The sequence below is a fragment of the Mustela nivalis genome (assembly GCF_964662115.1).
Source record: "Mustela nivalis genome assembly, chromosome: 2".
Lineage (NCBI taxonomy): Eukaryota > Metazoa > Chordata > Mammalia > Carnivora > Mustelidae > Mustela > Mustela nivalis.
In genome coordinates, this window is record NC_139021.1 from 17414119 (window position 1) to 17439793 (window position 25675).

The 25675-nt window shown below is 38.1% G+C and overlaps 1 long non-coding RNA gene across 1 annotated transcript in view; it reads left to right on the forward strand.

Annotated features, from left to right (window-relative positions):
• The first annotated feature begins 342 nt into the window (after nucleotides 1-342).
• Nucleotides 343-25675, forward strand: part of LOC309860161 — a 338031-nt gene continuing 312698 nt past the window's right edge. Inside the window, exon 1 of the long non-coding RNA XR_014309200.1 lies at nucleotides 343-402. This is a non-coding gene — a long non-coding RNA (uncharacterized lncRNA). The remainder of the gene's footprint in view (nucleotides 403-25675) is intronic.

Sequence of the window (25675 nt, forward strand, 5' to 3'; positions counted from 1 at the left end):
CAGTAAAATTTTGAAGTTAGGACACTTAGCAGATTATAAAGTATACTTTCTCACTGTCCCCACTTAGCGGGTAAACAGAAATAACCAACATGCTTAGAGCTCTGAGTTTTGGATAAGGTAAGCATTTAATGTATCCTTTGTAAAAGTGTAGAATACAGTTTTAGGTGAGGGAAGGAAAATTCTGAAGGAATCGAAATGATGTATTAGTGGTTGGCCTAAAAACTGTAGAGAAGAGAAGAATACATTGCTGAGGAAAAGATAAAAAGTTTGAAATGTCTTCTTAAAACTCAAAATCTTAAATGAAATTCCTTCCTTTGTGTACTAGAATCCCAGATTTCTCTGATACTTGGAGACCTAGTGTGAACATGCCTTGGTGATTTTTCAACTCCAAGTTAAGAAAATGTGAGTCTGGCCTGGGGGGATAGCTGTACTTCACTGAGCAGAGAATGACTGTTTGTGTCTAGTGAATATTAATGAATGGCAACATATTGGCATTCATTTTGTTCTAAAATGTATATTTCTAAAAATGTATATTTTAGGATACTTCTAAGATATATTTAAGATATTTCTAAAAATGATATTTTAAATGTTCACCTTGCCCTTCTGAGCCTCAGCTTCACCCTTTACAAAAGAGATATAAATAATTATGTATATTTTAATGATGACCACTGTTCTTATAAACAGTTCTGGTTTTACATAATAGCTTCCTTTAATGTGCTAGGGACTTCATAGGTATTTTCTGCAAGGTGACACTATTATTCCTCTTTTGTAAAGGGTGAAGCTGAGGCTCAGAAGGGCAAGGTGACTTGTCCGAGGGCCATACAGATAATAAGTAGCAGGGAAGGGATTCCAGTTCATACCTGGCTCCCAAGCCCATTTTCCTCTGGTGTACCTGTCTTCAGGATACCACCTCTACTTGGGAGAGGTTAGCCCCATCCAAAGCCCAAATAGGAAGAAGTCAATAGTATTTCAAGGACAAGCCTAATAAAACACAAGCATAAATATAAGAGCCACACACAGAGGCACCTGATCATTAGCACTACCCTGCAGTGGACCCTCGATTATCTGGATGGCTCTCTGGATAACCTCTCCTCTCTGTGCAATCCATTCACTGTTTCCGTCTTAACGATAGAAAGCGACCATCTGCTCTAGTCCATTACACTCGGATTCCCTGCTTGTCTGGAATCAGTTGGTAAACCTACCTGCTAAAACCTGCCTCTTTGTTTTTAGTACTTTTGATACAAATGGAAATATTTTCTGAAAGCCTTACTTTTTTTTCTGGGTGAATTCTTATTTCCAAGATCTTTCTGTGGAATTCTCTCACTCCCCAGTTCGTGTGTGTTGGAGGGGTCTAGAGATAAATGCTGAGAGGGAAACACACACCTGGAAGGAGAATCTGAGGTGATTATTTGTCTTGTCTGGAGGAGGATGAATGTCGCTTCATTTGGAGCACCAGGAAGAACGGAGATGTGTGTGGTACTTTGCCCAAGGTTCCTCCTCAAATATGCCCTGAGAGCTCTGGGACCTGGGGCAGTGCAGGGACATGTAGCCATTTTCTCAGTTGGACCCAGAGAGTGGTTACCTGAAGGAGCATCTCTAGGAAGGGCTAAATCAGAAACTGTGGACCTGCTGAACTGGAGTTACTGGTTCAAGGAACAGAGAAAGTACAAACCATACCTGGGACAAAGTGTGAGGCTCTGATGACAGACATGACAGAACATAGGATTGGGACCTGGACATGGCTATAGTTGAATTGGTTGTAGAGACCCTTTATGCAAACTCTAGAACAGAGCTTGGGGGAAAGTCTGAGAATCTCTCAAGGGCGTACTGTAAATGGGTGCCATTGAGGTGAGAGTTGGGAGTAAGTGGGGACATGCTATTTTTATTTTTAAGTTTATTTTTAAAGTTTTTTTTTTTTTAAACCTTCTATTCTAATTCCAGTTACCATAGTGTTCTATTAGTTTCAGGTGTACTTCAGCATTTCTATAGGAACATGCTTATTCTATATCTGAGTTCTCCACAAGAAAACCTCGTTTCAAAAGAGAGGATTCATTAGTACATTAAAACCCAAGGATGAATAACAGATCAAAACAGAACAAACTTTGGCCTTTCTTCCTCCATCCTCTGCCAATAGAAATGTCTTTCCTGCTAAATTCTTGGATACTGGGGGAGCTTTAGTCTTATTATCTGCCATATGAGTAGACAGACAGGAGATGAAAATCCTTGTGATTTGCAAGAAGAGGCTTTGCTTTAGGTTTTTTCTGATGTTAGGACTGATGGGGGGTTTGAGGCTTCTTATGGAAGGGGTGACTGCGTGTTTGTCAGTTTCTCACAAGAACCCCTATCTGAAATTGCAACCTTGTTTCTCGCCTTCACCCTGTTCTTTTCCCACCATAACACTTAAGCTATCTTGTGCATTACCCGCCTACCTATTATTGTCTGACCCTGCCCCTTACAGGAAAGTGAGCTCCATTAGAGAAGAGATTTTGTCTCTCTCTCTCTCTCTCTCTGTCTCTCTTTCTTTGGGGGGGTGGTTATGGCTGAATGCCCAGTGCCCAGCTAGTACCTGACACACAGGAGATGCTCAGTAGGAATTTGTTTTAATGTATGAGTGGGGTGGGGTGAAATCCAAAAGGAAGTGGCAGGGGCCTATGGAGGACAGGAAAGATTTTACCACCCTAAAGCATTCAAGTTTATTTTTGTCTTACATGTTCTTTAAAACATAAAATGATAAAATAAATGAAAGCCAGCTGCTTAGATTCAAGAAGCCATCTGTGTTCTCCCTTGAAATAAGATTTAGATAATCTTAGTACATTGTCATGTGTCACCCAGATTTATTGACAATAAATGGAACTTGAACCCAGGACTTCTCCCCATCCAAGGAAATGATCCTTAATGATGTCTGTAGCCTCCACCCGTCTGCTTTGTTGCTGTGATAAACAACAACTTGATAACATGGAATCTCAATTCATTAGAGGCTCTTGAGTAGCTCATAACTATTTCAACATGGCAGCCCCGTTAGGCTCATCACACACCAAGCGCAGGAAGCCATTGTGGACAGAGAAATCAGGCCTACTGAAACTTGGTCTGAAAACTTCATCTTCCCCCCCCCCCCCCAAACTTAAAAAAAGAAAAATACTGCATGCAGCAAGTTGAAAGCTGCTTTTTCAGGAAAGAGGCCTCTTTTCTAATCACTTCCAGGATTTGGTTGGATGTGACTGCCGTTTTGGGATTCTGGTGAGTGAGTGCGTTCCCTCGCCTGGGGGCCTACTGCAGTTGGAGCCCTAGAGGAGGAAAGCTATTCATTCAGAGCTGTCAGCACATCTTTCTCTATGAATAACTCTCCCCAACCCATCAGGCTTTCTTTTTTTCCTCCTTGGTATAATAGAAGACTTTCTGGGAGAATGGGGCTCATTCAGAGCAGGTCACCACAAACATAGATTTCCTTGTTAATACACATTTAAGCCAAAGTACACTTCTCAGTAAATGGGACTGGGAAGAAATGGAGTGGTTGAATCAGACTGTATTTGTTACGTGGGCTTTATGAATAGGTTCATATTGCCTCAGCCAGGCAAAATCACCTTTTCTATTCTGGCGGTGAACCTGGGTGGCATGTTTGATACAGCAACCAGAACGTAGGAGTCTGTCGTGGAAATGAGCAACAATGTGTGTTGGGTAGAGAAGTAGGAAAAGAGTGAATTCATATTAACTCTGTATACTCCGCCCCCCCATCAAAGGGCCTCCCCAGAGCCCTTGAAAATAGTAGGAACAGTACACTAGGTATAGAGATCCAGCCAACTTTGCCCTTTGGCCTTGGCTGCCACTTCAGGCATGGATTTTATAAAGAATTAAGCTGACTCCATCACTCATCCATCACTGACCTTGAAGGCAATGGCAATACAACAGCAAAAACAGAGTGACTCAGGCTGTTAGCTACACCAGGGATTTCCCAATCTGTTGTTGCTTCTAGTGGTTTCCAGGCATGTTGTAGAATTTGACCCACAGATTTTTTTTTCTTTTTTCTTTTTTTTTACAAATTAAGTTAAATAAATTTTTTTTAAGGAACTGAATAAGATAATGTTTGAGGCTGAAATTTCAAAAGAGATCACCCATCTGCACAATCCTAAATAAACAATGCATATCTGAAGAATTCATTCGTCAGCAGGTTATTTGGCCTTCAACAGACCAAACAACCCTTTTCTGAAGAGATTTTTATTGAACAATGTCCATTTTTCATGTTTCCTTGAGAAACAGTGTGTTGTAATAAAAGTGAAGTTGGTTATTACAAGTAAGGGATGTGTGTGAATCTTCTAATCAAGCAAAATACAAGCCTTTCTTTTTCCTTCCTTTTGTCCTTCCTTTTCTTCTTTCATTTGTTCATTTCATCCATTGTTGGGGAGTGGAGTTGTTTGCAAGTCAGGAATAGAGCAGTCCTTTTTAAAGTAGGGAGATATGTAAATCCTTAGGTTTATGAGAAAACATTTGTTTATACCACTAAACTAGTTAGATAAGCCTTTGAATTTTCTAGTAGTAAAGGGGTAGTGTGAAACCTTTGTTGTCATTCATTGTCCTTTTTGGATATACCTTTTGTCTATACTTGGCCCAGTTGTGTATGGATACATAACAACACTGTGGCAAATATTCTCTTCAGCTCTGACACGATGCATTTGGAAAATTACCTTTTGTGAGTCTTACAGTTTTAAATTCTATATCCTGTATTTCCTGTTTCACCAAGCAGTTTTAGGATTATATGAAAATACCTTGAAAAGCAAGAGTTAAAAAGAGGTGATTTAGCTCAATGTTCAGATAGGATTCTGGAGTTATCATTCATCTGTTTAATTCCAGTTCCTCTCATACTAGCTGTGCAATGATAAGGTAGCGTTTCTTAATCTCTTTCAATTTCTTTATCTGCATACTAAGGATAATAGCAATTATGTTATTGATAAGATTGTGAAAAACTAATGAAAAACAGCATACTATGTGGTGCAAAAGTAAGTTCTCAATAAATGCTATGAAAATATTTAAGATAAACATTTCTTGGTTACATTATATAATGCAAAAGTAATCTACTCTACACAAATATCCTAGTTATTGTGAAACTGAGTTAATAGAATTGACATAAAAACGATGTTTGGTTTATTTGGTTATATCCACAGGTATGGTTAAAGAAACAGCTTGTGATAGAGGCAATGGAAGTTAATATACCTGAAAAAGAGGGGAAGAGATTGTTAATGTTGCCATTCATGAGAGCTCAAAAGCTGGTCTCCTCTCTTCTCTGTACACCCTCTCATGAGATGATCCCATCTATTTTAAGACTTAAAAACATAGATTTCTAAAAATCAGTCTTAACCTGGGCCTTTTTTCAGAGTTGCCCATTTCACATCTCCAGTTGTAAGTTTGTCACTTCTTCTAGAGTAAATTACCAAACACCCCAAACAGAATATCCCTGAATCTGAACCTTTGATTTATTTTTATTCCTCGGTCTTCAGTTGGGGAATACAACTGGGGCTGCAGTCAGTGGCATCACAGACTCCTCAACTGAATGCAGAAATCAAGAAGTCCCTCTTGATTCTTCTGTCTTAATCCCACTATTTATTCTATCAAGGTTTGGTTTTACCTACATACCTATTCTTGAATCTATGCGATTTCCTTCATCTCCATCATACCCACCCTAGTTCAAGCTGACTCCTCTTATCTAGACTTGGGTTTGCATCTTAATAAGCTTCTCTACTTCTGCCCTTGGCTCTTTCCTTTGGTTCAGTGCCAGAGTGTTCTTCTACAGAAGTGAATTTGACCAGGTAACTTTCAAGCTTCAAATCACTTGACAAATCATAGATTACCCATTATCTTAGCCCATGAGGCTCTGCATGGGTAGATTCTAGCCAAATGTACTTTATGTAGTTTTCCAACAAGTTGAGGCCAAGATGCGTCTTGTTTTTGAAACTTTTTTCCTCCACACCTTGATACGCATACCTTCTTTTTTTAGGTCAGAGCTTAAATTTTCACACCTTTCCCAGATCCTTCTAAGTAGATATCCATTCCAATGTTCTATTTCAGAACTAGGAGCCTACACAACTCTTTCTTGGAGTGCTTGGTCGGTAGTGTGTTCTCACTAGACTCCGTAGTCTAAGGGACGAGTTTTATCTGTTTGTAAATGATACTCAGTACCTGGCACAGAATATGGCTTGACTTAGAAACTCAAAAAGTATGAAGACAACAACAACAAAAAAAGATGGTTTTGTAGTCTAATCATTGATTGTGGTCTAAGAAGATAGAATCTAAATCTCTTAAGTAATCTCTTTTAGGTTTTCCATGAATAACTCTTATGATCAGAAGTGGCTTAACTTTATAGATTCCCAGGTTACCTTTTTATCCTTATAAAATTAAGAGTTAGAATAGATAACATACAAGGCAATTTTATCTTATTATAAGAATTTATTTTTACATCTCATAATGTCTCTGTCTCTATAATCTCATTATTTAAGGAAATGAACAAAAAGCTGACTGGTGCATGAAGTTGGATCTTAAAGTTTTTTTCTTGGAAGAATTATTTGTACTGGTGTTGGTGAATTGTACTCAGTTGTTGAAAAACAGTATCTGTTTTCATGAGTCTTGAAGAAATTTTCATGATCCAATGTCCAGTAGATTTTATGATCTTCATATCCATTTTCTTGAAACTATACATACACACATGCACACACACATGTACTTCTGTCTCCTTAAATATAAATTCATCTTTAATAATTTTCAGGTGTTTGATGATAGTTTCTACTTTTCATCCAGATGTTTTTGACTCCTCTAGTGTTGCTGGTTCATTGTGCTAACTCCCTGCCATCCTTTTGAAGTTCTCTTCATAGGCGTGTCTTTTCAATTCTCTATTCATTATTGCACTTTGAAGCCTCTCCAGGGCTCATTATCTTTCTGATTCTACTCAAAGTCTCAGCTCGTTGGACAGTTAGGAGGAAGCACTAGATTTGTGAATCTTTTGTTCAGCTCTGCCCCCTGAGACTATTTGAAGGATTCTAATTAATCACATACATTTCTGGCCTTTCTACTAATGTCAAGATATCTAGAGATATCTATGCTGGTGACATTCAGGCATACAGTTTCTGTTGAGATTTTTCTCAGAATTAACATTGCTTTATGTATTTTGGTATTGTCTAAATTTTGTAAATGAATCTGAAATGTTTAGAAATATTTTGAAATGAAATTTTTGAATCAAGATATAATTGACCTAGAACCTTGTATAAGTTTAAGATATATATCACTCATTTGCTACATTTATGTATTTTAATGTGATTATCAACAGAGTGTTAGCTAACACCACTAACATGTTGCATATCAAATTTGCTTAGTAAGTTTAGAAAGCAATTTGTGTTCATAGCAGTTTGCATAGTTCAGTCAATAGTCACTGACCACTGTGTCTGTAATGTCTGTACCAGGTGTGGGACTGCATGGTGTAATAAAGAACTTGGGTTTTAGTGGGAGGAACAATAAATATGAAGGAGTACTCAGTCAGGTCTGTGTGAAGGTTTGTAAGAGGATCAAATGTTTCAGTTCAGTGCACAGCACTTAGACAAGCTATCATTTCAAATGAGGAATTCATCGGAAAGGAATCAAGAAACATAGAATGGAAAAGGGAAGAATGTTGGCAGACAGCTCTCATTAGATTAATGATAAAAGCTGACATGTGTCAGGTTGTTTCAAGTGCTTTATATAACCTTTTTTTTTTTTTTTTCCAGTAACACCATGATGGTGGGTACTTTTATTTTCTGAAATTTATAGGTCAGAAAACTAGGACATAGAGAAGTAGGTCATTTGCTGAGAGTCACATGGCTTATAGACCTGGGTTTTAACCCAGGCTTCCTGGCTCCAGAGCCTAAATGTCTAAGCATGATGGAAGACTGGCTCACAGGCTAACCAGGGGATTGCCCTTGCTTGTTCATGCTCATTCTCTGCTCCCCGCCCCCCATTCCTTTCTGTTTCTCCTCTTTCCATTGTAGAATGGAAGAGTAAAAAAAGATGAAGACCTAGCCCATTTTATAGATAATGAGGAAAGAAGGCTAAATAAGAAGGCTTTCCTTCATTAATTCTGGCAGCCAAGTAACAAGGCTATGCCAATTGAGTGAAGTTGTAGAAACCCTGAGAACTGGGTGAAATGGGTGCACTGAGCCCCAGGGCTTGCCCTGGGCATGTCTGGTGAGAGAGTAGAGAGTTGGGAATATTTTTCAGCAGGGGACTTCCTCTCTCTAATGTGAGAATATTCAGAAAGGAAGTATATGAAAGGCAAGTTTTAAAAAGTAGTGCCTTCTCTAATGTAATGAGCACTTGGTGTTATATGCAACTGATGAATCATTAAACTCTAACATAATAATGTACTCTATGTTAATCAAGTGAATTTAAATTTTAAAAACCATAAATTTGGGACACCTGGTGGCTCAGTGGGTTAAGCCACTGCCTTCGGCTCAGGTCATGATCTCAGGGTCCTGGGATTGAGTCCCACATCGGGCTTTATGCTTGGTGGGGAGCCTGCTTCCCTCTCTCTCTCTCTTTCTGCCTGCCTCTCTGCCTACTTGTGATCTTTCTCTGTCAAATAAATAAATAAAATCTTAAAAGAAAACCATAAAAATTTAGAACTTTAAGGAAGAAAACAAAGAGTCGTGCCTTCTCCTAAGTCTCCATTATTAGTAGTAACGATCTCTGAAATATGTGTTAGCCACAAATAAGACTTAAACTTGGTTTAATAAATGTCTAAGAATACATAATATTTACTAAGCAATTAATGTGTGCAGGCATTGTTACAAATACTTCTCCTAATTCATTTATTCTTTGTAACAACTAAGAAAACCATGCACTCTTTTACAGATGAGGAAACGAGTCATAAGAGAAGATCAATTGCCCAGGGTCATATGGTCACATGGCTGGTACAGAACTCATACTCTTAACCCTTTTTTATTACCAGGGCACGTGTATCTGTTTGCGTGGCATATTATAAGCACTCAATAAATATTAATTACTGAATTCCATGGATTTTTGCTAAGATGGTTTTCTACTTCAGATTTAGTTTTATAAAAAATTAAGATAACTCCTAACATGGGGACGCCTGGGTGGCTCAGTGGGTTAAAGCCTCTGCCTTTGGCTCAGATCATGATCTCAGGGTCCTGGAATCAAGCCCTGCATTGGGCTCTCTGCTCAGCAGAGAGCCTGCTTCCCACTCTCCCTCTGCCTGCCTCTGCCTACTTGTGATCTCCCTCTCTCTGTCAAGTAAATAAAATCTTAAAAAAAAAAAAAAAAAAAAAAGATAACACCTAAAATGAACTTCAATATAGAACTGGGAACTGGAGCAGAAGTAAGAGTCACAGAAGCTCTCACCATGATAGTTTCAGCTTTTTGATATCCCACTGCTTATTTCAAGCTGTTTCCACACCTGCCACTCTCATGCCTCTGCAACAGTGCTGGGGAGAACTGCCACTTAGAATATTCTTGTACCACTCAGTCTGATTAGTGCAGTTCACTGCTCATCTTTCAAAAGTTAGCCACTAATATGATGTTTGAATCTTTTCCAGTTACCAATGATTTAGTTCTCTCTCCCTCAAGTTCACAAGCCAGCAGCTGCCCCAAATTGGGCTGGACAAGTTAAAAGGGCAAGGAAGATTTTATTCAAGACTACTGCAATAGAGGAGTGATATTGAAAGCCCTTTGGAAAATATGGGAAGATTTTTAAGCCTTCGGCATGTACTGGAAGGTGCTGGGAGAGGAGAGGAACTGGTCAATATGACTACGTTCTCTGTTTGCTAACTGCTGCTTATTGAAGCTGGGCTCCTGTCCCCTCACAGAAACAGGGAGATATGCTATCTTGATGAATTCATTTCAGAGGAATGGCTCCCAAGTCCTTGAGAAAGCTATTCCTGGGTTGTAAATCTGGCAAGAGGCTAGGAGAAGATTAACATCTCAAAGGGATCCAGACCTTTATAATGAAAAAGTTCTTAAAGTAAACCTTCTAAGAAAAAGGAGGTCAGGGGCCTATAGTCTAATGTTCAGTCAAGCTGAGGGAAAATTTAAGGCTGTCTTTGACCTAGCACATACAGTCTTTGGTTTTTATTATGTTCTAATGAGGTCTGTGGTCTCCTATTGGTGTGAGCCCCTTAAATATAAGCCACCTTGTCCTGCCTATACCAAGCCCAGTGGCTGGCTTATAGAAATACAGAGTGATGGGGCACTGAATGAGCAAATGGAAACTCCTGACATTCATAATAAAAGGTCTCCGGTACCTGACTTTTCAGTTGTATTTCTGTCCCCAGATGCCTTTTGCTATAGACTTTGAACTGACATGAAACTGAAAGAGTTTTGTCTTGCGTACTTTTTCTCTAAAGTAAGTCAAGTTGAAGGAATCTTGTTGAGAGAAAATGTGAGGAGTTAACCTTATTGCTGATGACAGTCATGTTTAAAATGTCTTCTTTAATAAGTACCTCTTTTGTTCTCTTTTCTGCCTCTTGGTAGAGCTGTCTTGTTAGGCCCCTTTACCATCTGGCTGCCCTACCCTCAGCCTCTATGCATACACACGTGGTGTAGTGTTTGGCTGAAAGTGGTGTAAAGAGAATACACCAAGTCCAGAGCCAGAAGACTGGAGTGTCCTAGGCTTGGATCTGCTCTGAGTTGTTGAAGGGCAAATGTCCTACACTGGTCAGCTGCATCAGCTCATAGAGAATACACCTAGATTATCTCACATTCAGACAACAATTTCCATTATCTTTTGGAAATTGAGAAGCCTCCTTCCTGTTGGGAGATAGTCAGCTGGTGCTGGAGGGTGGCCCTGGCCCTGGGAACCTCTTTCTTGTAGTTATGCCTGCTCCAATCACACATAACTGAATGAGTGGGCTGTATCACTGGCATGGTTCAAGGTCAAGCCAGTCACTTCCTTTCTCAATTTCTTCATCAATTAAGAGAAGATGATACTTAATAAGAACTTCTGGGAGAACAAGAGGGATTTTATGAATGGTCCATACTATTTAGACATTGCATATCCTGCCATCCCCTTCCCATCCCCACCCCACCAACTGCTGGCATATAACCTCCCTCCAGTATTTGGCTCTGTACAACTCTGTACTACCTCCCAAATCAATCTCTGCCCCTGAGATCTACTTATGTGCATATGGGCTTTTCTGGCTCCTACTGGTTTCATCGTCAAGGCACTCCAGGATGAGATGAGGGTGGGAGTCTAGTAAGGAGAGAAGATATGAGACAAGATTCAAGGGAAGGCAAGAAAAGAAGAGTAGAGTTAAATGATTCATGTTGTGTAGCCCATAATAAAAATCATACTGTTAAGAGCTTCTACAAACCATAGTTTCTGGGAAGTGCATTTTGCAAATTTTTTTTTTCTTTGAACAAGGACAGTTTATATCCTTTAAGTTTTCTTCTCTGATAGTTGGGATACCAGAAAAAAATCCATTTGCTGGAGGGAGTGATTGTGCCTCAGTCTTTGTTTCCCTGACAGAGTTCAGAGATGAAGAGCTATAATACAGTAAGCGTATAGCTCTTTCAGTCAGGAAACCTCTGCTATTGAATATTTTGATAATTACCTCCATTTTGCACATGTTGTCCTGCTGAGACACATGGGAATTAGGTAGCTTCCTCAATGCAGTGAGATAGGGAGAAAGCTGTCATGACTAATCTGGCCTCTTATAGTATTGAGGGGAGCACTTGCTTTGGGGAACAGATGAAAGAATAAAGGAATCTTCAAGAGAAAGTAGGGGAGACATTTTATTTCTTGGGAGGAATAGAAGACTTCCTCAACTTTGTTAACCAGATCTAAGTATGGTTTAAGGACTATGGAACTTTGGGAAATGGAAGTCCTATGTAGCTTATCTAAAACATAACCTAAAAATTTCATACACTTTCCCAGATCTCCTCAGAAGGTAAAGAACAAAAATGAGAAGGCATTATAATTTGACAATCAATACCTTTGAAATTCTACACATCTGGATTCGAAATTCCTTTCTCATATATGCTTTCTACATGATTGGAGCAAGTTACTTAACCTCTACTTTATATTTTAGAGATATCATTTGTAAAAATGTCAAGCATATCAATAAATCTAGTTCTTGAACTAAATTATGTACTCTAGTTCAAAATGTAAATTTTCTGACTGGGATTGGGAATGGCCATGTTGGAGGAGGTATGGAAGAGATGGAAATAGAGAATGAAGTAAAAGTAGTTTTCAGGAATGACAGAGGGACTATAAGTCAGTGATGTTGCGTCAATAAGGCATTTTTGGCATTAAGGATATTTTTTTTTCTATGAATTGGGGATCACTCTTCAAGGATGCCTTAGGATAGACAGTAAAATAAGGATAGACATAGACAGTAGACAGTAAAATAAGGATGTGCTTCTTCCTGTCTATGTCTCTTTCGATCAAGGGGCCTTTGGTTCCTAAGACATAAGACGTTGGAGACACTGAGATAGTGTCATAGTTGACTGGTCATCCCTCTAAGGGACTGTTCTTATCCGTAACTTAGTATTTTCTTTCCAGAAATTTTAGGAATATTTGGACATTTATTATTTTGAGGCATACAAATCCAATTGCCTTCCTATTTTGTGGGAAATTTGCCATTTTGAAATGTGTTGTTGGAAGATAGTGCCAGCTATCCATAAAAATGCCCAAGAGGGTATCCACTTTCTTAGCCTTCCTATGGCAGCCAGGGAGAGGATATGTCATCTTGGTTTGCCTGTTAGACCCAGTCACCTGGGTTTTGAAACTGGGCAGATCAACACAGACACAGTGAACATTTAGGGCATATAGTGGTCATGGTTTGCAGCAAAAATCTAGCATTTTCTAGCAGAGCTGGTGCTGAAGCTTTTGTTACTCCTTCCTCCTCAGTTCCTGCCCGCATTTAAGCAGATGCTTCCTGCAGGCATCTATCCTGTTAATTGTGAAAGGCCCTCCATATCCTCAAGTACATCTATTTTGACAGCCAGAAGTAACAAAGTTTTCATTTTCTTGTAAAAATGTACAAACATCATAAAAAAATCACAAAAATCAATTGTTAACTTTCCTTCGCATAACCAATTAGGTGTTTTATGCACACACATGAGATATGGGTGTATCTCATTGTGGGCTTACCTCTCTCTCTAAAACTAAGACAGCAAGCCTCCTGAACAGGTTGATTAAATGGAAGTGTTACATCTGCAGTAATCATCTGTCTCCTCTTTTTGGAAGCTGTTATCCCCAAATCTTTGTCTTCTTTTTTATGGTTTATAAAGAAGGGAAAGGCAGCCAGTATTGATAACTAATCTTTTTCTATGATCTTTTACCATTTACCATCTTTTACCATTTATAAAGCACTTTTATAATTTTCTGTAACCCTTTTAGAGACACCTTAGTTGTTAGACAGGTAAGATGTTATTGACTCTACACTACTAAATAAGAGAAAATGAGGTTTGGAAGTGTTTAGTGTCTTGCCCCAGGTCTCCCACTAACAGGTGTCAGAGTTGGGGTTCAAACCTTGTCTAACTGGCTGGTTTCAGCGTGTCTTGCATTGTCCTGCACAGCCGTCTGTAGATAGCCTCCACCTTCTTGTTTCAGTTCAGCTGGAAGGCAGAGCGCCATTTTATTTCAGATCAGCTAGGAATGTGTGAGTGTGGACACTCAGATATTCTCAATCTCTGAGCCTGTCCATGAATGCCCAGAAAAGCACCTCAAGTATTGATTTTGGGGTTGTCAATTTTAGCAATGGGCAATTTCGTAAATATGAAGTCCTGATAATGAAGATAATGAAAATAGACTTTGCATGTCTCCACTGTCACTTCTAGACTGGGTTAGAATTCCAGCTGGTTACTCTTGAACATCATCATAGCCTTTATCATGCAGTATTGGAGTTGCCTATTTATCTCCCTATCCTGTGAGACTATATAATCTGTAAGAATGGGAACTTCTCTATATTGTCCATTATCATATCTCCAGGTCCTGCCCAGTGCTTGACACCTAATAGGAGCTCAAAAAGTATTTGTTGGCTAAATGAATAAAAAAGACTACAAAGCATCCCACACTGCCATACTATAAGATGATTACCTCCATAATGGGGGTTTAGTAGGTCTTTGGTTAGGATCTTACCAACAAAGGAAAATGGACAAGTGCCTTCATCAGCTTTCCTATAGTCCTTGTGAAAGATGAGGTTGATGTGGAAACTTTGAAGTTCTGGGAGTTTCCTCAGTTTCTTCCACATATGAAAAAAGTCTGAACACATGTTAGAGGAGTCCTTATTTCAAAGGGCTCTAGTATTACCTTGAGTTAGAACTTTCTCCTTTTGCCCAACACACCCACAAAATTACAGCTATGCCAAAAGCTTAAAAGGAGTGCTGACAAGTCCAATTTCCAGGTCTTGTCTTTGAATACAGAGAAACTGTCCAATGGCACAAACGATGAAATGTTAATCACTGAAGTTTGACAGGGTCAAAATCAAAATAAATTATTTTGTGATTGATTTTAACCAAGCCATTCCACTCTCAGAGGGATGATTATTTTTGTAGTAAGAGCAAATATATTGCAATAAAATTAACAAACTTTATATAAATAGGGGAAAAGTTTATTTTGATACAATAGAATTCACTAAAAATTATCATGTCACACCTGATAGAAAATGAACCAGCTCATGATTGATGGGATTATGACTCACATGAATAAGCCCATTCATTCCCCTTAGACCTCTGTCTTATGGGTGGTGTCAAAGCTTCCATGAAGAAATTTGCCCTGGCCACATACCAAGTCATCATAGGAACCATGGACTGAACTCGAGGACCCTGGCTCTCAGCAAGGGCCCTCTCTGTCAGGCTGTTCTAATCTCAGCCATGTTTATCTTGAATACAAAGCTTGGCAAGATGTAGCCTAAATTTAATGGAACTATGGTCATTCCAAAATTTTTACAAAAATTCACGCCTTTCTCATTCCAATATAAATTTCTGTGTTCCCATGTTCATAATTATGCATCAGGTGAGGGTCTCAAATGTTTTGTTAAGTAACTTTGTTATAAAAAATCAAAATAGAACATTAGCCCTAACAATTGATTTGATCTAAGTGAGAGAGCTGATGTATAGGTTCATGGTTGTTTAGGAAGGAAATATCATTTGCCAACAAAAACTATCAATGTTAGACAGTAAAATTGCCTCTGGTGACAAGTCTTTTCAAGGTGCACCTAAATTGGAAATAATTTGCATTGATCTTATTCCTCTCTCTAATATTGGCCTATGTTGTAGAAATGCTAATGTGAAGTCTTCTTATTTTGAACTGATTATTGCTAACACATTATTAGTAAGGTCAGTTAGAATATATAGAATGTTGGTGTTAAACCTAGTAACTTGGCAAGAGTGTTCTTTGGTATCAGTGATAATTTCATTGACATCTTTAAAATTTGACTGCTGAGTTTTTCTTATCAAAACCTTTATCCTTAGTTATGACTGGTATCAAAGCCATTTTTAATATAAGATTTATGGCTAGTTCCAGATGGCCACATGGCCCAAATGCTTTTTTCCCCCTGGTTGTCTATATATCTTCATAATTTCTTTTACTTTGTTCTCTTTTCATTTTCCCTTTTTCTTCTCTCTCTGCCCTAACCTATCATTTGTGAAACAAGCAATTAAAAAAAGAAAAAAATGGTAAATCCAGGGCTGCTGCTTAGACATTTCTTTTAACAAATTGCCTCCTAAAGTTAACTCGGGGAATGAATCTAAACATGTAAATGACTTTATGTACCCAGAGGATATTTTGTTACATTGACTAAACATCTTTTTGTGATAGAATGATTGTATCAATATGACCAACAAAGAGAAGGTGAAGTTGTCCTTGAAGAGACACAGAATCTTACTACATTAGTTAAAAAAAATAGAAGAGGAAATCAGGAGGTCAGTCTGATGGAGTTCTGATATTTTTGAAATTTTCTAATCTTTTTGTCAGTTTTCATGTTTCGCACATGGGAATTATTGGAAAGAGGTCAAAGACCTGTTTGAGTACTAACGAACTTTTAGTGGTCTATCAGTGATTTCTGAAAACTCTTGACAAGATTTGGAATTTTGTAGAAGAAACACTATTTTGTGAGTTCTCCCTAATTCCTCATTGGAATCAATTGCCAAAGCTTTTACAAGCATGTAGAAGTTGATTTTTCTTTTTGGCATGGTCACATGTGTAAATATAGTCATGTTGCCCTCTGTCAAATCAAAACTTCCACCTTCCACTAATAAAATATAGCACATATTAGTTGCCCACTAAGGAGAGATACTTTGAAACTTGTGATGGTATTTCAACAGTTTTCAAGTCTGGGGGAGAAAATGTATTTGCTGAGTTTAATGTTTAGACATTCTGATGTTACTTAGGTAATCACTAGCATGAAGTGTATTCATCACAATTAAACCCAACATAATGTAAAAGAACTCTTGATTCTTTAAGAACAAAGATAAATGCAAATTCAAAGGCGAGGGTTATTGGATCTCATTTATATCAGGACTCAGAAGATGAAATTACAAGGTTTTAAGAGAGGATCAAAACTTAATGAGTAGAATATTATAGTTTATATTTGACTTTAGAACCCAGGATCTAGATGGTTGTAGGTATGTGTAATGGTTCCTATAACTGTTCATTAGACTCCGTTGTAAAACAGTCATTATGATATGCTGGAAAACTGTAGTTCGTGGAGATGCGAAGGATTGATCCTGACACATGCATTCTGAATCTCTGGGGATTACAATGAATAAGCCATTTAGTTGTATTCAATGTTACTACTCATTGTTACCCTGGAGTGCACACAAAATGTCTGTAATAATGGGACATGTGACTATTGTAAATCCCCATTTATTCTGATTCTGGAATTCAAAGGAAAGAATATGGCAGCAGTCCACCCTCCTCCAATTCTCATGGGGCAGTGAACATAGAGAGGAAATGGAGACTTTTTGCCCCCTTGGAATGAAAAGGAATTACAATTCCTTTACTTATTCAACAGTTTTTGAATACGAACATTTATATAGACATGAGCTACCCATGGGTTTATGTTTTTGTCAGTTACTTTCCCATTTGGATCTGAGACCTGACGTAAGAATTCTCTAGTAAATGATGGGAACACATGTTAAACCCATTGTTTCTACTGATTTTCAGTCAAATTTGCTGTCCAACAGAATTATTTTTTTCCAACAACTCACTTTCAGCACAGCAACCAGAGTGATTTTTAAAAAACACAAATCTGGTTACAAAATGCTCCTGGTTAAAGTCACTAAGTGTTTCCAATTACACTTAGAATTGGAAAAAGAAAATCCTTACCCTGTTCCACCAAGCCCTACATGATGACTCTGGAGAGTGTTTCTTCCTGAACCACTCCATTCCAACCTGTTTCTCAAGAATCCTAGCCCTCTTTCCATTGCAGGGACTCTGCATACATGGGTCTTCTGCCTGAGCACTGCCCTACATCCTCCTCCCTGGGGCGGTGCAGGGGGGCAGGGGGTGTCTTTGCATGAAGGTCATCTTTGCGTTTTTATTTTGGGTTTCCATTTCTAGGTACCTGCTAATGTTTACATGTTTATCATTAAAAATCATAGGCTTGTATCTTTGGAGAGGTTCCCAAAGGCTGTAATCATAAATTTGCTCTTGTTTTCATAGTCTGAACAGTTATTGTTGTGGTATTTTAGATACACTTAATCTTCTCAAAACTCTTCATTTGTGATACTTTTTGAGTCTGAGAAAAGAATTTTTCTTCCTCTTAGTTTCTCCTAAATTACCTTAATTAAAAAATGTTTTTCAACTTACCATAAATAAAATTGTTTCAACTATTATTATGGAAAATGAGGGGTACCTGGGCGGTTCAGTGGATTAAATGTCCACCTTTAGCTCATGGTGGAGCCATGACCTCATAATATTGAGGTCCTGGGGTAGAGCCTGCCTCGCATTGGGTTCCCTGCTCAGTGTGGAGTCCGCTTCTCCCTCTGTCTCTCTCTTCCCCTCCCTCCATGCTCTCCCAAACAAATAAAATCTTAAAAAGATGCAGAAGCCTTTCATTTTCTACCCCCTAAAGTAAGTAAATAGATAAATAGCTTTCTCAGCAAGATAAGTATAATACATATAGTGGATTAAGGATATCCAGAAACTGCTGCACAAGACCAGTAGAAAAAACCAACACATACCAGACTGTAATATTTCAATAGCCCTCTAACACAAAACATGACAAAAATTTAAACCTAATTACATATTAGAAATATACTTCAATTCATCCATGGATCCAACAGACTTCATAATGGAAAGAGAAAATATTATTAACTGACATAGGAAAAAACACTACCTGTAATCTTAGGTAGTTTTGTTGAAAGATAGCTCAGAATTCTCTCACCTCAATATTCATTTCTGAGAGTGATTAGTAAAAATTCACATTGCGATGATGTGCTTTTATGTGTCCAAATGTGTATATATATATATATGTATATATATATATGTATATACACACACACAACTTTAATAACAATTCTTCTGTGTTGAAAGTTTCCTGGAACACTATACATGTATTAATTCCCATCAAGCTTTTTCATGTTACTTTGTATTTCTTTTCAGGAAGAATTTTCACATTTAAGGTTGTGGGCCAACTGAAGTCTTTTCTACACCATTTACATTAGAAGTTCTTATCCATTGAGTCTTTTCATGCCTTCAGTAGAACCTGGGGTGACAGAAGGCTCCCACATTCTGCACATTTTCTTGTGTGTCTCCAGTGTGCACTCTCACAGGTCCTCTAAAGTTTGCATGAAATGTGAAGGCTTTCCCACATTCCTCACATTCATAGAATCTCTCTCCAGTGAATTCTTTCATGTCTTCAAAGAAAATGGGAAGAACTAAAAGCTTTACTACATTTTTCACACTCATAGGGTTTCTCTTCTGTGTGAGTCCTTTGGTCTATTTATATGGAACTGTAATATTTGAAGGCTTTACCACATTTTTTACATTCATAGAGTTTCTCTTCAGTATGACTTCTTTCATGTCTTCTACAACTCTGATAACATCTGAAGGCTTTTCCATATTCCTTATATTCAGAGGGTTTCTCTCTAGTGTAAGTTCTTTCATGTGATTAAAATGAACTGTATCCTTGTAGGCTTTGCCATGTTGTTTCCATTTATGGTTTCTTTCCAGTGTGAAGTATTTTCACATTTTCAATAAGAACTGGAAGAACTGAATGTGTTATTATACTTTTTACATTTATGATTTTCTCTCCCTTGTGATTTCTCTCACATATTTGGGAATGTAGGTGAGCAATAAAAACTTGACCACACTGTGCATTCACAGGGTTGTTCTGTGAGTCCTTCCATGTACTCAAAAAGTTTGATGGTATTTAAAGACTTTTTCAGTGTTATGAAAGCTTCTCCATAAGGTTTCTCCATTTTCATGTGTTCTCAGTGAAGTGGAACAACTTAAGGCTTTCCTACATTCTTTATGTATATAAGGTACATCTCCCATATTCATTGTCATGTGTTTTTGAAAGCTTGTGTGCCACATAAAGGCTTTCCTACATTCTTTACATTAGGAGGGTTTTTTTCCCTCCCTCCAGTATGAATCCTTTCATGTATTTGAAAAGATTCATGAAAATGGAAGGCTTTCCCACATTTCTTACATTTGTAGGGTTTTTCTTCATGGTGATTTCTTTCATGTCTTTGGAAACGTAGATGAGAAATGAGACCTTTCCCACATTGTTTCCCTTACTGTGACCAGGTTTCTGAAGGTTTTCCACAGCACATCTTTGTAGAGTTTCTTCTGTGAAGGAGCCAGTAGAGCCCATTTCTCCAGGTTGAAGTTCACAGCTACATCTTTAATGGCCACTGAGATCATTTCTACATTTTTTTGTGTGCCCAGTGTCTTTCCTGTGACCACAGCAACAGAGGCAACTGCAGACACACCAATAAGTGCTAAGGGGCTGGGATGGGAAAACTCCTCCTAAGAAACCTTTAATTTAAGCTCTGGGAGAGGATTTCTAGAGTCCAAATGTGTTTCTATGTGTCTGTTCTCTACTGTTCCATCTTTACAGGGGATTTGCTTAGATATCTTTGCTACAGCATATTCATTCAGACTCCAGGAACCATCAAGGACAAACTCAGTCTTGGTGTGAATCAAATTAATTGAAAACAAACAAAAAACAAAACCAATGAAAAACCCAATAGGCTTTTCTTGGTGGATGCAGTTGTCTTCCAGAGTATCAAACTTCCCAAACAGAGCGCTGGTTGAATTTTAGCATTTCCATAATGCACAGCCTACACAGCTCTCCATGGCTCTCCTGTTAGGGAAATCTGTTTGAAATTTGCTCACCATCTGTGTATAACTTGCTGGCTCTCAGGCTACCAGTTTCAGGTCCAATGGGCCAATGTTTACCTCAGTGGATAGAATGACTGAGGTTCTAATTCTTTCTACTGCTTCATAGTAAGCATGTAGAAAGATAATGAAACAGTATCTCTGAGGATTCTTTATTCTGATGTGTATTTGGTTTATCAGACATGATGGCACTGTCTCTAAGAGTCTTTCACTTAAGATGGAATAATCAGACACTAAATTCTTACTAAAAAGATTAAACAGCACACTCTGGATTGTTTATAATCTTCCTCAGGGCAGAGAACATGACTTCTCTATCTTTTTATCCCCAGAGACTAGTATGGTATCTACTACAGAGTAGCTACTTGATCTATATTTAATAAATGAATATAAGGATTTGTAGGTATTCCTAATATAACCCAGATGGGACAATTCTCCCATGCACATAGTTGCATCTTCTAAACCTGATTTAACTCCACAATTCATGAAAAAGGAAAGATTTTACCAAAGATTTTGTAGGAAAACAAGAAAGCAGACTCAGATTCCACAGTCTCTCCATTTGATCTTCTCTAATGACTATTAGTTATCCTTGCTTTTTCTCTGAGCTCTTGTCCTTTTTCTGCTGCCTGATTCTCCTTCTAAAAACTACAGTTTTGTGTGAGTCAGCTTTGAACTCATGACCCCAATGCAGTAACACCCAAACCTCATTAGCCAAAATGTAACTTCTTGTCGTCCCTGAAGAATGCTCTTAAGTAGTAAGAATGGAGGTACACATACCATCCTTTCCCCTCAAGTGCACAGCTGTGGGTCTAGTAAAATCTCTAAAGGGGAAAGTCTGCTAAAACAATGAGGCATAACTATATGATTACTCCCAATAATTTTCCTTCTTTAACCTCTTAATTACCCCTGAGACTCACTGTTGTCTGGCAGGGGAGAGATTTTGATTCTTATCTGAATCAGAACACTTTCAGGTGTCATTATAGCTCCTTCATCCCTCAAGAAGATTAGGGACTCTGTTCCATCTCTGATACAAAATAGTGCTATGACATTAGTCACTCAAACTCCACGCTCTTCTTCTGATAAATGGAACTCTTGGGACTTAGACTAAAGTTAGCAGTTTTACTGACTCAGCTGCATATCATACTTAGCAGGGAGTTTCACAAAATAAGCCTGATTTAATTTGTATGTGCTTGGTAGGGGGATGGTGTGGGTAGTTTCAGGGCACCTACCTTTTAAAGCCTCTCTCACAGTGATCCCAATACATAATTGTGGTTGAGAACTACTAGCTTAAGAGCTGTGGCAATAATTAATGTGTATGAAGTAAAAAGAATTATGTGAATAGAAGACTTTCCTCTAGCCATTTTATTAAAGTAAAACCTTACAGGTTTTCATAAGACATTATGAGGTCTTTGTTTCATGAGTGCAGGTAGGGTAGCCAACTTGTCCAGGTTTGCCTAGGACTTAACCTGGTTTCAATCCCAAACCTTGTGTCTTTGGAACCGCTCCAATCTGGTCAAACCTGGAAGGTTAGTAACATTAACTGCAGTCTTTCATTGTACAAGTGTATTGCATTCAAAGAATGTTAAAAAAAAAAAATCTGTTTTTTTACAATACTAGGATATTCAGTTGAGCCCTACGTCAAAAGTATAGAACTCTTAACTGAAGTGAATGTTTGAATGCATTTATTCTCCCTTCATCTTAAAAAAACAAACAAACCGAAAAACCCAAACCAAAGCCATCCTATTGTTTTCCCCTTGTTTTCAATGCCTTTAACCAGAATAGTTTTTAAATCTAAAATGTCCTTACTTTCCATCTATTCCTACCTGTTGTTCATGTGTTTGTGATTTTGGTGATTCTCTAAATTTAGAAGAAAAAAAATTAAGCAGAAAGCAACATTTGTGTTAAATTCCCTGGGTGACCCAACAACTAGACCCCGCCAGAAGAGGGCCCAGCCTGCTCCCACTCCGGCCCCGCACCCAGCCTTCTTGCTGGCCACTGCTGAATGGAGATGGGGCTGCAGGGGCCACTTCTGGACGCTTCCTTGCCCGTTAAGCCCACCTGCCAGTGTCTTCGGGAGATTCCTTTGCAAGGACATTAAAGTGATTGTGTTATAGTGTCAAAAAAAAAAAAAAAATTCCCTGGGTGACGATGTTTTTTCTCCTTTGAAAATGTAGCTTATGCAAATGTTTAGAATTCAAACAGTGAACAGGTTTATGCTCAAAATATGTCATGGATCAAAGATAACTTTGTTATAGGTTACTGTGTCCCAGCCAGAATGATTTGGCTTTAGATTTAGATTTAGATTTGATTTAGAAAACTTGTCTTGATCAGTAAAATCAATTGATCCAGTAATCATTAGGACTTGGTTTTGCTGCCTGGCAAAGGAAGAATCAAATCAATGAAAGTCTTGCTCCTAGAGAATGGAGTGAGTGTGTGTTGGGAAGGTGTTGACAGCAGTGTGGTGGCATTTCCTTCTCTTCCACCATCCAAATTTCACACAAGCATCTCTCATTGTCTGAATCTAACTTCCCTCCTGGCAAAGGTATCAGGGATATGTGTTTTCCAGGTGCTGTCTACCTGATCCTACAACAGAGAGCATAGAAGGGTGGAGCAGACACCTGCCAAATTACTACATCAGCTTCAACTTGTTAAGTAGGGAAGACAATGGGCTCCATGGAAGATGATTAGAAAAAAGGCTTTCTGGTAGAATTTGATTTAGCGTTAATAAATTGGGGTCACATAAATATGTAGTCCTTGGCTCTTTTTACTGTGCAGGGAACAGATTGAGGAAGGCCACCGTCCATCTCATATCTGGCACTTAAGATGCCCTCAAGATATGGTGGTTGCCATTACTATTAGAGCAGCATGAAGGCAATTAGCTCTTGGCAACATGTGGGGCAACAAGGCTGAGTCACTCAGGAAACTTGGGCATTGGCCGCAAAAATCTCTGTCACTACCACATGCAAAAGACAGAACAAAAGGGACAGCTGATTAGAAAAACCACATGTTGAGTTTTTTTTTTCAATGTCATATTCTATACCTCATTGCCCAGCATTGCAAATATATTTATAAATTTCTGTTAACAGATCTGTCCCTCTTTTTTCTAAGAAGTAGTTTCAATTCTTCCCACAGATGCTTACTGAGTACTTGGTATATGAAAAGCACTGTGCTGCGAACCAGGGAAATAATTATCTTTTTTATTTGTATAGTTGTAACTTCATAAAAGGGAGAGAAATGTGTGTGTGTGTGTGTGTGTGTGTGTGTATGAACATATGGTACTTAGTATGCCCTAGGTCCTGAGGATGGCTAGAACATTATTTTCCCTCTTTGGGATTTTGTTGGCCTAGTAGGGGGGCCAGGACAGCCATGAAAGAATTCACACAACTCAACACCAAAACTCCAAATAATCCAATTAAGAAATGAGCAGAATACATGAACAAACATTTTCCCAAAGAAGACATCGAGATGGCCAACAGACACATGAGAAGACACTCAACATCACTCATCAGGGAAATGCTTTGCCAAAACCACAAGGAGCTATCACCCTACACCTGTCAGAATAGCAAAATTTAAAAACACAAAACAAGTGTTGGCGATGAAGTGGAAAAACAGGAACACTTGTGGACAGTTGGTAGAAATGCAAATTGGGATAGCCATTGTGGAAAACACTATAGAGGTTCCTCAAAAAGTTAGAATTACCCTATGAACCAGTAATTACATTACTGGGTATTTACCATAAGAATATGAAAATACTAATTTGAAGGGATATATTCACCCCTATGTTTATTGCAGCTTTATTTACAATAGCTAAATTATAGAAGCAGCCTAAGTGTCCATTGATAGATGAATGGATAAAGTTGTGGTGTATATATACAATGGAATATTATTCAGCCATAAAAGTAGAATCTTGCCATTTTCAGCATGGATGGATCTGGAGTATAATGCTAAGTGAAATAAGTGGAGAGGAAGACAAATACCATGTGATTTCAGTCATATGTGGAATTTAAGAAACAAAATAAATGAACAAAGGAGAAAAGACCAAAAACCAGACAGGACTTAGCTGTAGAGAACAAACAGATTCCTATCAGAGGGAAGGTGTGTGGGGTGAGCTAGGTGAAGGAGATTAAGGGTACACTTGATGGACACTGAGTAATATAGGGAATTGTTGAATCACTGTATTGTACACCTGAAACATAACATTGTTAACTATACTGGAATTAAAATTTAAAATACAGACAGACATGAAGGAGGGGGGATTTGAATATTAAGGAGTACAAACAGAGGAAGTATATTCCTACTGGATTTACTTCTGAAAGTTTTGAAGAGTCGAGAGATAATCAAGTGTGTTTGTGTGTGTGTGTGTGTGTTTTAATGGGACGTATCCCAAGGATGTGGGAGTCAACATGAAGGGATTCCTATTGACCAAAGCTGGGACTATTTGAATGCAAAATAATTGATAGTACGGAATTATCTATTGTTGGAAAAAACAGTATGCTTTCATTCTAATGATAAATACAAATATTGGGAACAAAAGAGCTCTTACAGTGGAATGCTGGGTCTAATGGTAAATGTGGAGAGAGTACAGGTGTTGGTTACTCCTAATCCTGCAGTCATCATACTGAAGATTGTTCCAGGCAAGAATTATCAGTGAAGGTTTAATCAAGGAAGAAAATTTTTAGAAGAAGCAACACATTTGCATGGTCTTAAAAGGTTTCTCCTCTGATTGCTTATTAGTTGCCAAGAAAAAAAAAAATAGTTAACTATGCAGTAGCTATACCATTTTACATTTCCATTAGCAAGGTATGAGTTCTACATTAAAAAAAAAATCTTACTGATAAAGTGTATTTTTAATAAAATATTTTTACTATTTTTATTTAAAAATTTAAACAATATGCCCCAACAAGGAGAGAAAAAAATTTGCTATGCCTGGAGATACCAACCATTTACTTTCTTATTTTAATTTTTGAGGATAGCACATTGGCATATTAGTTTTAGGTGTACAACATGGTCATTCAGTGTCTCTCTACATTATGCTATGCTCACCACAGGTGTAGGTACCCTCTGTCACCCTACAACGCTATTGCTGTATTGTTGACTCAGTTTCCTAAACTGTACCTTTTATTCCCATCACTTTTCATTCCATAACTGGAAGGCTATATCTCCTATTCTCCTTCTCATGGGCAACAGTCAGTTGTCTGTATTTCTGGGTCTGGTTCTGCTTTTTGTCTTTTTGTCTTTCTAAATTTTAGCTATCCTAGACAGTATGGAACAGTATCTCATTTTTTTTAAAAAATCTTATTTTATTTAAGTTCAATTAACATAGTGTATCATTAGTTTCAGATGTAGAATTCAGTTATTTGT